The following is a 16,231-nucleotide window of genomic DNA, read 5'->3' on the forward strand; positions in this document are numbered from 1 at the left end:
TCTACTTATGCTATTGTTTTTCTATGGTAATGTGTAGCTAGCAGGCAATTATCATCTGCCTGCACCAAGATAACAGGTATCAATGTAACGTTAAAATTTACTAGTTATTAATTATATTGAAGCTCCAATTCTAGTAACAATATTTCATTCTATTGAATAGAACGGCTACCCGCTACGTTATTGGCTGGAACTATAATGAGGTCCACTTTATAATGGCAGTGGTATTGGTATCCTTGTCAATCATTCAACAAAGCGGATAGTGCTATCTCTTTCTCTCTTTTTTGTTGCTGGATCGTATTTTAACAATGTAGGATTGATAATTGATTTACAAAATATTTAATCATGAAAATTCATTATGGAATCATTGAATGACATAATTCCTTGCTTAATGAAATATAATGATAATATAGATTTGGATATCGAGAAAAAGATTGGAAAATTTCAAGTGGTATGTGGCAATATTAGCAGAACCTTGGGAAGCAAGCACAGAAACTATAATGAAATTTTATAGAATAATGGCTGCTCCAGTCCTCCTCTACGGAAGCGAGTCGTGGGTTACAACTAAACCCCTAGAGAGTAGAGTGCAGGCGGCGGAGATGCGATTCCTCCGGAGAACCAAGGGCTGCGATAGAAGGGATATCAGAAACGATGATATCCGAGCAGAGCTAGGAATTTACAGCTTGTTGGAAAAAGTCACACAATACCGGAAGCAGTGGAAAGACCATGTGGAAAGAATGCCGGCAGAAAGGCTTCCTCTACAGATATTGAACTATAAACCGGCAGGGAAAAGATCTATTGGTAGGCCACGGAAGAGATGGCAATAAATACACTACTTGTATAAATTATAGCGTAATTTTGTAATTGAAATATAGATATTAATAAGCTGTTTGTAAGTCGGAACAGGCATTAACCTAATCCTTGTACGTAAGATGATGTTGATGATAAAATATAATTGATTATTTTAAACGAGAATGAACAGTTAACATTACATCGATAATCCTGTATCAGCTACCGTCTATAGAAGGCATTGACAAGACAGAGGATCGGCAAGATCTAAAAAGGGTATTATGGTCTGAGTTCTATATCCGCCTCTAGTGAAACAGATGAATTGAAGTATAATATGGAGACATCAGATAATCATGGGTTTCTTGTATATTCATCGTTGAACTAAATGAGAACTAAATAATCATTCATTCATTTATTCATTGAGGCCCGGTTGCACAAAATTGTCAGCTGTGTTTTTTTTTCAAGGATGAATTATCCTTTTCATGTCCTTCAGTGACTTTTTCCAGGAATGAGACCCTGTGCAATCAAATTAATATATCAAGAGCCTCCTTTATTCCGAACTTCATCAAAATCGTTGGAGCCGTTTTCGGGATCCGTTGGACATACATGAATACATGAATAAATACTCACATTCAAAAAAATAGATACATATATACAGAAATTGCTCGCTCAATATTTTATCCATTTACAATGCAAATGACACTAATGCAATAGCATTATAGAAGATAAAATAATAAGTTAGTCCTTGTGCTATTTTCTTGCAAATTTATAGGTGACAAAGTCCAAGATAAGGTTAGAATTTCACGTGTATGATTCTTATAGAATTTTAGTCTAAAATGAACATGAAAACTATAAATTTTGAATATATTTTAACCTGAATTAATAAATTGATAAGTAATATTCCACTCAATTACCACTTGAAACTAATACTATTGAGTTATTTTGAAAAATTTGGAACCATTGAAGGAACATAAACTTGTAAACACTAAAGCTGATAATTGATTCACAAAATATTTAATCTTGATTATAAAAATGCATTATGAAATCATTGAATAATATAATTTCTTGCTTAATAGAATATAGTAGGATTGATATCGGGGGACCGGAGCTATGGAGTAGAAAATCATACAAATTTTATAACGAAAGAGGAAATTATAATAAATTCATAGTTTATAGAATGATATTACAATATTTGTTGATTTACTATTGACTATTCTACACTAATAGCATATGGTTATTATCTTGGACTTTTTAGGATAAAAATTAAGCCCAATTTTCACAACTATATAATGAAGTTTTCACTTGAGAATTACTTCTCATCCTAATATCCAAAAAATCTGGTGTGGCGCACTCACACAACTTTCCTTGCCGTTATGAAAATTGATCACCTGACGCTAGTGTTCCCGCGCATCTCAAGTCTACTATTCAAAGATTTGAGCCAGCTGGTGACAGGGCAATAACGCTGGAGACACACATGAGGTCTGCTATCTCTTCATAGTGAATGATTTAATAGAATCAACAATAATTTGCAATTGAATAATCACATTTTCTCGAATTTAAAGCTTATTTTCAATTTTAGGTGGAAATGTTACTGAACATTAATTGTAGAGATTTTCATGCTCAATCTACTCCACTTGATTTTTTTCGTTTCAATTGTATCTGAAGCCTGATAATTGGGAATCTATCTGCATTGATGGGGCGAAGCTCCTGAAATTTTTACAGATATGGGACTTGTGGCAGTTGATAGAGCTTATCGATGACTATTTTAGGTATGAATTTGATCAAAATCGTTGGAGCCGTTTTCGAGAAGATTGCAAAAAACCCTGTTTTTGACAACATTTTCGCCATTTTAGCCGCCATCTTGAATTGCATTTGATCGAAATTGTTCGTTTCGGATCCTTATAGTGAAAGGACCTTGAGTTCCAAATTTCAAGTCATTCCGTTAATTGGGAGATGAGATATCGTGTACACAGACGCACATACACTCATACACACACACACACACACACACACACACACACACACACACACACACACACACACACACACACACACACACACACACACACACACACACACACACACACACACACACACACACACACATACAGACTAATACCCAAAAACCACTTTTTTGGACTCAGGGGACCTTGAAACGTATAGAAATTTAGAAATTGGGGTATCTTAATTTTTTTCGGAAAGCAATACTTTTCTTACCTATGGTAATAGGGCAAGGTAAGTAGGAAGGAATGATATTAATACACTATGAACACTGGAAATGTTCATTGCTAATACGACTATGTCTAATCACTTCACGAACAAGATACTACACAATCATGCAAAGACCAACTAACAGCTGTGTGCATCTGCTGAAAAAAGTTATGGTGTTGAAGAATAAAGCGAATTTAACTATTTGATGACTTTGTAAACATCACGAAAATATGTTTCTATTTTGAATTTGATTATTATTTTTGATTAATTATAATCAATTTCACCTTTCAAATCATCAAGGTTTCTCCATCATTTAGGTCGTGTTTATATTTTACAGTTTGACTAAACTTCAGCTCGTGAATTTCGGGAATGATATATTTTGATCTTCCACGGACGCACTCGCTCACTCATTTCCATATCCAAGAACGACGAAATTATCATCTGTTTTCCAAGGTTGAAAAATTATTATCCTCTTCATGACCTTCAGCGATTTTTCTCAGGGATGAGACCTAGTGCAATCGGATTTTTATGTTATAAACTACTATGTTCTGAATTGCGTGATAATCGTTAGAGCTGTTTTCGAGATCCTTTGTACATTCATAACCAGATAACCAAATAACCATGTACAGGAATTGCTCGCTTGATATGATAGGATAAACATAAATTGCTCGTTTAATAGTATAGGATAATAGGGTATAACATACGGTACCTGCAGTTATCAGGCGCTAGATATGCAACTTGCAGAACAGAAGAAGATTGAAAATTCGACTCCTTGTGTGTTCTGCGGGTTGCCTATCTGGATATTTGCCGGCGCTTAAGATTTGTCTAAACATAGTACTCTGTCAGAAGGTACTGAACAATGTTGTTTTGGACACAACATACACTATAGTGAGGTCCACGTTATAATGGCAGTGAAGAGAGATAGGAGAACAATGTTGCCGATCCTCTATCTTGTCAATGCCTTCTATAAGATAGCTGATATCTGAGCAACAAAGCGTATAATGCTATTTCTTTCTTGCTTTGCACTGTTGCCAGATCATCTTTTAACGGGGGATTTGATGAAGAATAAATTATTGAAAAACAAAATATTTCATCCTGATTATGAAAATTCATTTTGAAATTTTTTGAGAAATATAATTTCTTGCGTGATGAAATATAATTGATTATTTGAAACGAGAATGAACAGTCAATATTACATTAATATACCTGTATCAGCTACCGTCTATAGTATGTATTGACAAGGATCAGCAACTTTGTTCTCCTATCGTTTATCACTGCCACTATAACGTGTACCTCACTATGAATTCTTGTTGTACACTCCTTGTGAACGAAGAAAAATGAAATAGAATTCCAATGTCAATTAAAAGTATTTGTTGTGTTTGTTGTAGGTTAGCCGAACGAATTTTTTGTTTCATACTGTTTTTATATTGTTGTTGAACGCTGTATGTGAACGATTAAATCAGGAAGATTTAATAAACCAATAAAAATTCTACTGAGTTAGGCTAGTTCCAAACACATTTGGTTCGGTCTGTTTTCAGTTCGTTTTCGGCAAATTCCGATAAGTGTGAAACGGTAATTCGGTTTGGATTCGGTTCCGAATAGAAACCGCATAGCACCGAACGCCCCCTCCACACGAATAGGTTTTATCATATTCGAGTTCGTTGCTAGGAAACCGGAAAAACAGTCTTTTTCACATGCTCGCTTTTTTTGTTTCTATTTTGACCTGATATCTTGATTGTCTGTTTGAAAATCTTCCATGACAAAATCATATGGTCAATTCATTTCTGTTAATTCACTGGAGCATTTTTTTCTCAATGAATAGTTTGCTAAAAAAGTATGAAGATAAATCAAAACTCAGGGAGAATTTTCATTTTTTTCCAATGAAAATTGCATGATAATGGAGAGAAGAGATGCACGTTATGTACCATGTGTTAAAATTGAAACAAATTTCCAATTCGAAAAAATAATCACTTTGAACGTCCAAGATGAGAATAATCTAATCAAAAATAAACATTTCAAATAGTTCACAATTGTTTGAATAAATTGCAAATTTAGTTGTTCAAGAAATCACATCGTACCATTTGAACACCAGCTTTTATATTTTATTACCAGCATGAATTGTAAAAATCCGAACACAGCTGTGTTCGAGGAGGAAATACCTGATTAGAACCGTACGAATTAACACCTGATATGTATGAGAGCCTCATTCGTTTTCGGCAACGAACCAAACCGAACCGAACCGATAACGAACCGAACCGAATGAAACCGAATGTGTGCGAAGCTAGCCTTACTGTCGATGTTGTAGAACCGTTCCATAATGGAACTGTGCCAAATGAAACTGTAGAATTTGACGAAATTTGTGTGTTTTCATTTTTTATATTTGATATTTCAATGCTAATTGAATTTATTTGTCATGTTTGTTGCAGGTTTGCCGAACGACTTACTAGTTTATTGGCAGCAGTACCCGTGGCCCCTGGGTGCGCTCCTCTGTAAGGTGCGAGCACTCGTTTCCGAGATGTTAGTATTAACACCACCTTAGAATCACCCCAATTTCACTCACCCCATTCCAGTCAACATTTATAGAAAATGCTTATTACTGAACGAAAATCTCAATTAAATGCTGTAAATCACCCCGAAGCTATTGCTAATATTGACAACAGGGTAAACAGCTAGATGCAAATTCGAATTTATTTCAATCCGATGAATAGAAAAGCTCGAATAGTAATGTTGACAGGAACTCTTATTTCTTATTCAATTCAATATATATGCTGATAGTGAATATTTTTGAGATTTTTCTGGCTTCAAATTTATCAAGTTTTTTTATATTTTTCAATTTATTAATGCATTTTCAAGTGTAATAATAATTTGTTTCATCTTTCTGATCAACCGAGATACAAAATTTTTAGTATAATATTTATTTGGACTGTAAATTTTTGTGATCTTTATAAAAGTGCTTTCATAACCTCATTTGGACTATTTTTATCCTGTTGATTCTCTCCCAATCATTAATTTGATGTTGTGATTAAGGAATGTAATAAATGTGAATATAAATGTATAGTGGGGTCCACGTTATAATGGCAGTTGAGAAAGATAGGAGAACAACGTTGCCGATCCTCTGTCTTTTCATTGCCTTCTATAGACGTTGCTGATACAGGTTTATTGATGTAATACCAACTGTTCATTCTTGTCTGAAATGGTCAATTATATTCTATTAAGCGAGCAATTATATTTTTCAATAATTCCATAACTGAGATGAAATATGTTTTAATTAATTATTAATTCTACATTGTTGAAAGGCGATCTGGCAAGAGGGCAAAGCGAGAAAGAAATAGCGCTATCTGCTGTGTTGCATGATGGACAAGGATAGCAATACCATTGCTAATCGAACACTGTCATTATAACGTGGACCTCACTATATTTTAGTTCATAAGGTACGTAAAGATATACGCGCCGCGAACATGAACAATTCACTTTTAATCAGCTAACTATATCTGTATTCACACAGAAACGGAAAGATACAGATATAAAAATCTTGGCATCAGCTGATCAGAAGTGAATTGCTCATGATCGCGGCGCGTATATCTGTACGCACCTATAGATACACAAGTTTCCATTCATTTATGATTGTGTTTCATAATATAGGGTTTCCGTTGCATTAAAAAGGATCAGTATGACTATCTTTTGGAACTATTTATAATATAAATATACTATATTATTAAAGAAGGTAATCATAAGTGAATAATTGAAATTTGAGAAAGAGACGGTTTGGTCTGAGCCTGTTGACCTATTCTTCATTGATTGATTGATTTTCATTTATTCATACTATATGTACATCATCGGAAATGATAGGGAGAGAAAATATTAGGTGCTATAATTCACAATCATTAATATGATTTATGCATATTTTTAATGTGACTAAAATGAAATGAGTTGAGAATGAGGCCCTTGTTTTCAATTAATTTTCGATGATTCTAGTAATTGAATTCAGTTTGTTGTTTTTGATAGGCTACAGATGAAAATAAATAGGAAATCGCATTTGTTCAAATGCTTATTGATGAATAATTTTTATCAAACGAGAATCCAAATTGAATGCTGTAGAAAACCCTGATGCCTTCTGCTACTGCAAAAATTGACAACAGGGTAAACAGTTGGATGGAAATTCAATGAGCGCTACTATACAAAAATTACTTTGTCAGCCCAAAATTACTTGCCGGGAAATATTCGCTGATATTGACACCCTGTTGTCAATATTTGCAGTAACAGAAGTCTCCGGGGTTATTTACATCGTTCAATTGGGATTTTCCTTAAATGATTATTGTTTTTAATAGCATTGAAAAGTTTTTGGAAGAAAGGTACTATTACTAGAAATAGCTGTTGTTATTCGTAATTAGTTATTTGTATATCTACAGTGAAAAGTACTGTTTTTTCTCCCAGAGGGAAAAGTTTGAAGCCCGAGGCGAAGTCGAGGGCAACAATTTTCCTAAGGGAGAAAATAGTTATTTGTGCAACTAGTGCGCAAAGTGACAGTTTGCTGCACCGAAAGAAACGTTTACGCCCGAGCCGTAGGCGAGGGCGGGATGGTTTCTTGAGTGCAGCAAACGAACTTTGCGCACGTATTTCAAATTAAATTTTTCCTACAGTTACCATTGAATATGAAAAGTGGGTAATTATGGGTAAAATTCCCTGAAATCCATCAAATGTTTTTCTGTGTAATTTTATTAATTATAAAAACCTTAATTTATTTAAAATTGAATTATAATAATTAGTAATTCAATTGAAAATTTATCTGACTGCTTGAAGGGGGTTTATGTTATGTAAGCATTGAAAATCAAGGCACATAATGGCAAGGCAACGCTGTTCTCCACTGCCATTGTAACGTGGGCCTCACTATGAGTGCAGTTACCAACTTAATTTTGATTTTGCTACACTGGTGCTCCATTAACCTTCCAACTTTTTTGCATTGTCATGCTGCAAATCTGGAGTACGCAAAGTACTCACTTTGCGCACTAGTGCGGAAAAGTGATTCTTTGCGGCCTGCAATCAGTGCAGAAATGGTCACTTTTCAAGGTATCTGTAGGAAAAACATTTTTCACTCGTGATATACACAACATTTTTCCTCCACCTACATTTTTATAAAAACTGCAAATAAAATAATTTTTAAAAACGTACGTGACCAAACAATGTGTTACAACATAATCTAAAAAGTAAACAGAAACAGGTGGCTTGTAATCACAGCTCTCCGCCGACAGCGCTATCTGTCGGCAAAAGTTGTAACAACAATGGCCGCCACACCTACATCTATGATAAAGTTACTGTTTCAAATTTGATTAGTTGATGAGGAATATTGATGATGGAATAAAAAAAATGTATACATTTTTTTAGTATGGTGATATAACGTTTGTAATAATTTTAACATACAAACATAAATTCATATATTGATCAAATGTCTGGTTGAGGTATTGAATTTAGTTGGTTTAATGACTACTCCAAATGCTTCCTCATCTGAGCTTAGACTTTTCAACCTATTTCAAATGTACGTTTTTAAAATAGAGATGCTTCTCATGTTATTTAAATGAAGTCACTTTTACGCTCTAGGGAGTTTTCCTGTTTTTTCCCCCCCGAGAGCGAGAAAGAGACACTTCAGTATTTTGTTCTAGGGAGTAAAGTAAGCAATTTAGACAGGAGGTGGAGGAAAAATAATTTTTTATCCATTTATACATTGCAAACTAGTCTCTTTATAATGATAAATTATGTAATCTTATCTGACTACAAGTGAACGAGGTTTAGCGTAGAAATAGCCCTCAGTGGCCGAGAAAATATGGGCAATATGTTTGACCTGCTGTTCCAGGACCTCGTATACATCGGTATTGACAATCGTGGCGTTCTCGACGGAGCGCTACCTGGCCATCTGTCACCCACTGCACTCGTACGCGATGTCGGGCCTCCATCGAGCCGTTCGCATCATAGCTGTGCTCTGGCTGGTGTCGTTCGTGTGTGCCTCCCCGTTCGCAGTCTTCGCACAGGTCAACTACATCGACTACCCGCCAGGATCCGGTAAACCTGTGAGTCTATTTTATCCAAACTCAAATTAAAATTGTGAAAAAAAGACACAAATATCGACAAATTCTACAGTTTCAAATGGTACAGGATCATGGTTTCGTGATCATGATGAATTTGATAAAATATATGATAAAATTTTCATGTTTTTATGAAAGCACACATACATCGTCAAACTCTACAGTTTTATTTGATTAAGGATCATGGTTTCGTGACCATGATGAATTTTATATCCTATACTATTAAATGAGCAATTTCTGTTTATATGTTTATTTGTTTATATATCTGTATGTGACCGGATCTTAAAAACGGCTCATTCTTACGAAATTTAAAACAAAGTAGGTTCATGATATAAAAATTCGATTGCAGTAGGTCTCATCCCTGGGAAACTCGCTGTAGGACATGAAAGGGATATTAATCCTTGTAAAAATAGATGATAATTTCGTCGTCTGTCGATAACAGAAGATGTGAGTGCCTGTGTGGAAAAGAGACAGAATAGTTCAGCTGTTCAACTATTGCAATCAATCAGTTTATCTCACGATTAATCGAGGAATTTTAATCGATTTGATCAAAAAAATCTGATTTGTTGACATGACATGGTAAATCATTCTAAATTGGAGTATATCATAATTCTCAAAGAAATTCATTATTTTGCAGTTTTAAGTGATAAGTAAGTGTTATTTTGTTATTTAATTTGGTTTGTGAACAGTCTAAATTATAACTTTTCTGTTTTCAAATGTTTGGGCTGAAAATTTGACCTGAATTCAAGTGTATGGAACATTTTTGGACTATTTATAGTGTATAAATCAAAATTAGGGGAAGAAACAGTTTTCGGCTGTGCCTGTTAGTCCTTCCCCATCGTTTTAGAGAATTGTGTTCTGTTTATCAATAAATAGATAACGAGCGAAGCTCGGTCCCCCGATATTATGATAGAATGTGACGATATATGTGTGTTTTTATTCCATTATGGAACGGTTCTACAACATGTACAGTGACTGAGTCGAATTTTCAAATTCAAATTCTATCTATTCCACTTCACAATATTTAAATTACACTGTGCTAAGGGTGGCCACTAAAATGTCTGTACAGTCGGAAACCTGGGGTCCACGTTATAATAAGCTTTATTCTTTATTGATTCATCCAATAATTACATCATCAAAAATGATGAGGAGAGAAAAAACTGAGGTCACCTTGTGCTATTACTCACTTACTCACTTACTCCTCAGCTCTACAGGTCGCTACAACCCTTGGCCTCCCTCACAAAGCCTCTCCATAGATATTGGTAGAGAGTTGATGGGGAGGATATTTTTAATATTCTTTCCGAAGAATGGACATTGATATGTCCAAAGCTCCGCCAATTTATGTAGATGCATAACAATATAATTATTATCTATAGTTATTATATTACAAATTGCTTTTTCATATCATATACAGTTCAATAATTATTTTCTTAGTCTATATCATGTAAATTCATCTATAATTTTGCTGTATTGTAAGCTATTGTATATAAGTGTATAAGACAGTATATATTGTAATCTACATAAATAAAGTACTCAATCAATCAATCAATCTCTCCCAATCCACTGCCAGCCTTTTCCTGTTTCGAACTCCAAACGTTCTCAAATCCTGTTCTATGTCATCTGACCATCTGCTTGGCCTTCCTTTTCTTCTTCTATCAAATATTCTTTTCTTCCATATACATTTGGCAATCCTTTCATCACCCAACCTTGTGATATTCCTCTCCCAAATTTTGATAGGGGCAAACATAGTCCGAAATTGGTTAAGTCTTGTAGATATTACTTCACAAAATTTTCAGTTCTTATTTTTACAAAGTATACTTTAAAATTTAGATGCTTCAAAACCAAAAATAGAACTATATTGATTCATACAATAAGTACATCATCAAAATGATAAGGAGAGGAGAAATAAGATAACCTTGTGCTATTCCTCTCCCAAATTTAGATAAGGTTACACATAGTCCGAAATAGGTTAAGTCTTGTAGTTGTTCACTTCACAACATTTTCAGTCCTTGATGATTCTTACAAAGTAGATTTTAATTTTTAATTTAAATTTTTCACATTATTATCACTAAAATAGGAAATATTTACATATTCTGACGTTATTTTTATGAATAACGAGTTGCCTAGCTTGGCTGCAGTCGGTGAAGCATGAGTGCAAAAATATATAAGTCTGATAGTGGTTCTTAGAATGTAATTTAGATAAAATTAAAGTTCGCTCAGGGGTTCTTGCAGTTTACTGCTCTTGGACAATTTATATAAATCTTTGGAATGTATTATTTCCATAGATTTAATTAAAAATGCAATATATTGCTGAGTAAACCAGCTTATTCTGTGAAGAAATATATCGGATGGTAACTTTCTTAATAATTCGATAAATGAATATGAGATTGAATATGATGCATGGAAGTGGAGAATCAAATAAAGTATACACCATAAAAAATTTGATACATATATTGTACAAATTAAACATTAACGACCAAATGAATGTAGAAATATATATAGCAACAAGCACAAACAATAAATATAAGAAGAAATATATCAAGAATAAAATATCACAGATTGGCTCACTACTTTTTAGCTCTTTAGCACGAAACGTTATTATGTGCTTTTAATTCATTAATAATATGCTTTTATTTTCATGCAGCTTAGATATCGACTTGCTGTTGCTTGTCGATTTAGAAAATCTCACTTCATATCTTCTTTCCAAAAATCATAAAATAATAAATTGATAAATCATAATTCATAAATATATTAATATCTATAGGTCTCAGTATATTTCTCATATCTCTTAGGGCTTAGGTTCGGCCTCTGATGGAAGTAGATAAATCACTTCATCCAGTGAACAAGAGCTACATTATATCATTACAAATTATTAAACAGAATCAATGATTGAGTGAGCGTTTGCATTACAAGATTAAAATTTAATATTCCTTTAATTTGTGTACCCTTGGATATGTAAATTGACATACTCTGATTTAATAAAATATATTTCTTATTTCACTTCAGACCTATAAAATTCTCCCAAATAGGGATTTTGTTTACCCATCAGATTTTAATATGTTACAATATCAAAGAAATAATTTTGCAGGACCAAAAAACAAACTTAATATTGATTTACCAATTTCCTCCTGAGCTGATCAAGTATTTCGTGTTGATCTGTCTCTATCAGTGAAGATACAAACATTCCATCGGTGATTATCGCACTCATAGAATAATAATTAACAGATCGAAACTTTGAGTTGCGAATTGAAGTTTGCAGTGTGTTTTGTTAATTCAATTCACTAAGCAAACGCCGGCAACTGCACGTTTACTTTGGCAGAATCTGAGGCAGGCATAATAAGTTGGGTGTTTGTCTTGGCAAAGTTATGAACTTGGCTGAGATATGTTGACGTTTAGTTACGAGCCATGAGCCAAAGTCACTCACTCAAAGCTGAATAGTTGATGCTCCTTCAACACCTTCAACGTGAAATGATAAACCATTGTTTATAGTCACGTTTTGATCAATCACATAATAAATATTGATTTTAAAAGGACATGAAATCCATCAATATCCAAAGGTGCCACGAAACACGCGGATTTCACAATCAATCAATCACAAAACATAATTGAATAAATATGATTGGGAGAAGACAACAGGCATAGCCCAAAACTGTCTTCTCCCAAATTTTTACAAATAAAAGTTTCAAAAAAGAATGAGGTTAGATTTCACTTTTCACTTCAAAAAGTCCAATTTACACTTCAAAACTAATGACTAAACAGAAAATTTTAAATTTTGATATTTTAAAACTAGTTAACAACAAAAATATTCACTCAAATCTCTACAAATTGGAAATTTTACAAAATTTTGAACCAGAAAAGAAACACAACTCCACTATTAGCACAGCTGTTTTTTGAAACAGCTGTTTCACTTCTATCAGCTGATGTTATGCCTATTATATTGATATCTTAGGCCAGTTTCACACACATTCGGTTCGTTTCGTTCTCGGTTCCTTTTCGGCGATTAAGTGTGAAACGGTAATTCGGGTTGAGTTCGGTACCGAATAGAAACTGCATAGTACCGAACGCCCACTCAACTCTAATAAATCTCATCAAGTTCAAATTCGTCTCTAGCTAAGTGCTATTTTCCTTACACATTCGGTTCGGTTCGGTTCTTTTCGTTCCAGGTTCGTTTTCGGAAAATTCCGATAAGTGTGAAACGGTGATTCGGTTTGAATTCGGTTCCGAATAGCAACCGCATAGCACCGATCGCCCCCTCGACACGAATAGGTTTTATCATATTCGAATTCGTTGCTAGGAAACCGAAAACAAATTTGGTCTCTTATACACGCTCACTTTATTTTGTTTTTATTTTAACCTGATATCGTGAGTATCTGTTTCAAAATCTCCCATGTCAAAATCATATGGTGGATTCATTTATGTTAGTTCACTGGAGCATAATTCTTTCTCAATTGGTTTGCTAAAAAAATCTATATACATATAAAAGCGAAATGGAACTCACTCACTGACTGACTGACTGACTGACTCACTCACTCACTCACTCACTCGCAGAACTAAAAATCTACCGGACCAAAAACGTTCAAATTTGGTAGGTATGTTCAGTTGGCCCTTTAGAGACGCACTAAGAAATCTTTTGGCAATATTTTAACTCTAAGGGTGGTTTTTAAGGGTTTAAAGTTCGTCTTTTAGCATGTATATTCTTCTTATTCTCTTAATTATAATTGAAAAATGTCCATATCATATGTTAATATAGAACTATAATCTAGAGAGAGTACCTCTTCGAAACAATTGTTGACTGGTAACTAAATTAATAATTTTGTCAGGTTGGCATTTTAGTTGAGTTGACTTTATTGGGTTGGCACCAAGTTGAAGATTTAAATACATTTATCGCGGAAAAATTGATTGGGCACTGCTACTTCAATCAGAGCTATTCCTGGGAATATTATATTACTAGCCGTCCGGCTCGCTTCGCTCGCCATATCCGTTTAGCCAGACGTTTAGTCTGGATCCCCGACTGGATCGTCCTAACATATGATAAAAAAGCTCAAATGAAAAATGCAGGCGAGCGAAGCGAGCCTGTTGATCTCATTCTTGGACGATCCAGTCGGGGGTCCAGGGGGCGGAGCCCCCTGGCTAGACGGATATGGCAAGCGAAGCGAGCCTGACGGCTAGTATTAAGATAAATTAAAACTCCGGAGAATTTTCAATATTTTTTTTCCACGAAAATTACATGATATCATTAATGGAAAGAAGAGATGAATGTTATACCTTGTGTCAAAACAAGAAAAAAATTTACAATCTGAAAAAATAATCACTCTGAACGTCCAAGATTGATATAATAAAAATTACTTTTTGTGTAGTTGAGAAGTTGATATTGTGGTAATTATTCATATTGAATGAAAAAGACTAAGAAATTGTCAAAAAACCACTGATTTATTGATAATAAGAAATACCGGTTTCGGTTATTACACCATTGTCAATCTCTGATAAACTCTCCGGTCTTTTTAATTATCAATAAATCAGTGGTTTTTTGACAATTTCTTAGTCTTTTTCATTCAATAATAAAAATTAACTATTCAAACAGTTCACAATTTTTAATTTACATTAAAATTCTGTTTTTCAAGAAATCACATCTTAGCCTACTGTTTGAACACCAGCTTTATTATTTTAATACCAGCATGAATTGTAAAAATCCAAACACAGCTGTGTTTGAGAAGAAAAAACCTAATAAGAACCGTACGAATCAAAACCTGATATGTATGAAAGCCACATTCGTTTTCGGCAACGTACCGAATCGAATGAATCCGAATGTGTGTGAAGCTAGCCTTACTGTACGAGTACAGTTATAATGAGCATAAGTGAGATGCGCGTGTTACCATTAAGCCCGGTTTCCGAGCTCAGGATTTAGCTAAGTTCTATGACTTTGAAAACTGGAGTCAGAAAATTGGCTTTCCGAAACGGGGTGTAGTCGCAGTTTTTATGATAATCTTTATTTTCTCATTCCTATAATCTGGAAACGTTTTCTCTTGACATAATGAAACATTCTAAAATACCTGAAACTTAACACTATTTCATGTTCATTTTATTTTGTGTTCAAATTTCTAGTTTTTTGGAAATTAAAAATTAAAGACTGCGACTATGCCCCATTTCGGAAAGCCAATTCTCTGACTCCAGCTGTTGAAAATCTAGAACTTATCTGAATCTTTCCTATCCCGTTCACGTATAGGCCAATTCTCTAATTCATTATATTATACAGGAATGGGCATTTGATATAACATCAGATATACCGGTATCAGTGCTGTGGAAGTCAGTTACAAGGCAGAGAATCGGCAACGCTGTCCTCCTATCTTTCACCACTGCCATTATAACGTGTACCACACTATATCCGATCTGTCTGGCAACCGTGTAATGCGATTCCAGCTCTGATGGATTACATCAGTCGGAAGCCGTCTGTTCACTCCGCGTCCATATATCTCAATCATTTCAACAGCTCCCTACAGTTTGTCACAAATTATTGAATGATTTGTGGGCTGGGTTATGGGTTATCCATACCAATTCACTGTACACCTTTTTGAAACTCTCCACTGTTACTTCTCTGGGTTATTCATTGCAATTTACAGATGGCCTTACTTTTTCAAAATTATGGAATGATTTGTTGGCTCAGTGATCCATAACAATTCACAGTTCACCTTTGGAGCATACCAAACCTCCTAAAATTACACTGTTGCCCCTCCGGTTCCCCCCTTGATAAATTATAGATTAATTTTATTATAACCCCATGATAAGTTTCAGGCCTTTTCAATTTGAGAGTTGATAATTCTCATTTCTCATAGGCTGCACTTTTCAGTTCAATATTATCATCAAAATGTTTATATTTGTTTGCTTTTTAAATGTGATTTGGTGTTTGAAAATAGTTCTCTTGATTTTAAATTTTATAAAATAGAAATTCAGGAAGAGAAAGTGCTCATTTTTAGTGGGAAATCATGAAGAACCCAATACATAACCTATAAGCTTGAGTGTTGATAGGAAATAACATTGGGTAATACGGCACGGCAGAACATCCAAAAGGATCTCTTTGCCGATGAAAGCCATGAGAATAAATAGGTAGGCTGCATGCATTCAACAAATTTATATTAAATTTGCTATCTTCTATTACTATA

This window comes from Nilaparvata lugens, chromosome 5 (genome assembly GCF_014356525.2).
Source record: "Nilaparvata lugens isolate BPH chromosome 5, ASM1435652v1, whole genome shotgun sequence".
Classification (NCBI taxonomy): Eukaryota; Metazoa; Arthropoda; class Insecta; order Hemiptera; family Delphacidae; genus Nilaparvata; species Nilaparvata lugens.